This window comes from Mastomys coucha, unplaced genomic scaffold (genome assembly GCF_008632895.1).
Source record: "Mastomys coucha isolate ucsf_1 unplaced genomic scaffold, UCSF_Mcou_1 pScaffold9, whole genome shotgun sequence".
Classification (NCBI taxonomy): Eukaryota; Metazoa; Chordata; class Mammalia; order Rodentia; family Muridae; genus Mastomys; species Mastomys coucha.
In genome coordinates, this window is record NW_022196915.1 from 80,597,785 (window position 1) to 80,597,991 (window position 207).

Genomic DNA, 207 nt, shown 5'->3' on the forward strand with positions numbered 1-207 from the left:
TATTTCTCTTTTGCAATGATTGTAAAAGCCTCATGTCATTTTTAAAGAAATACACTCAGACCTTACACTGGTGTCTAGTGTGTTTGTCAAAAGCCTTTAATCCCAGTACCTGCGAGGCAGGGCTGGGCGGTAGTGGTGTACGCCTTTAATCCCAGCACTTGGGAGGCAGAGGCAGGCGGATTTCTGAGTTCAAGGCCATCCTGGGCT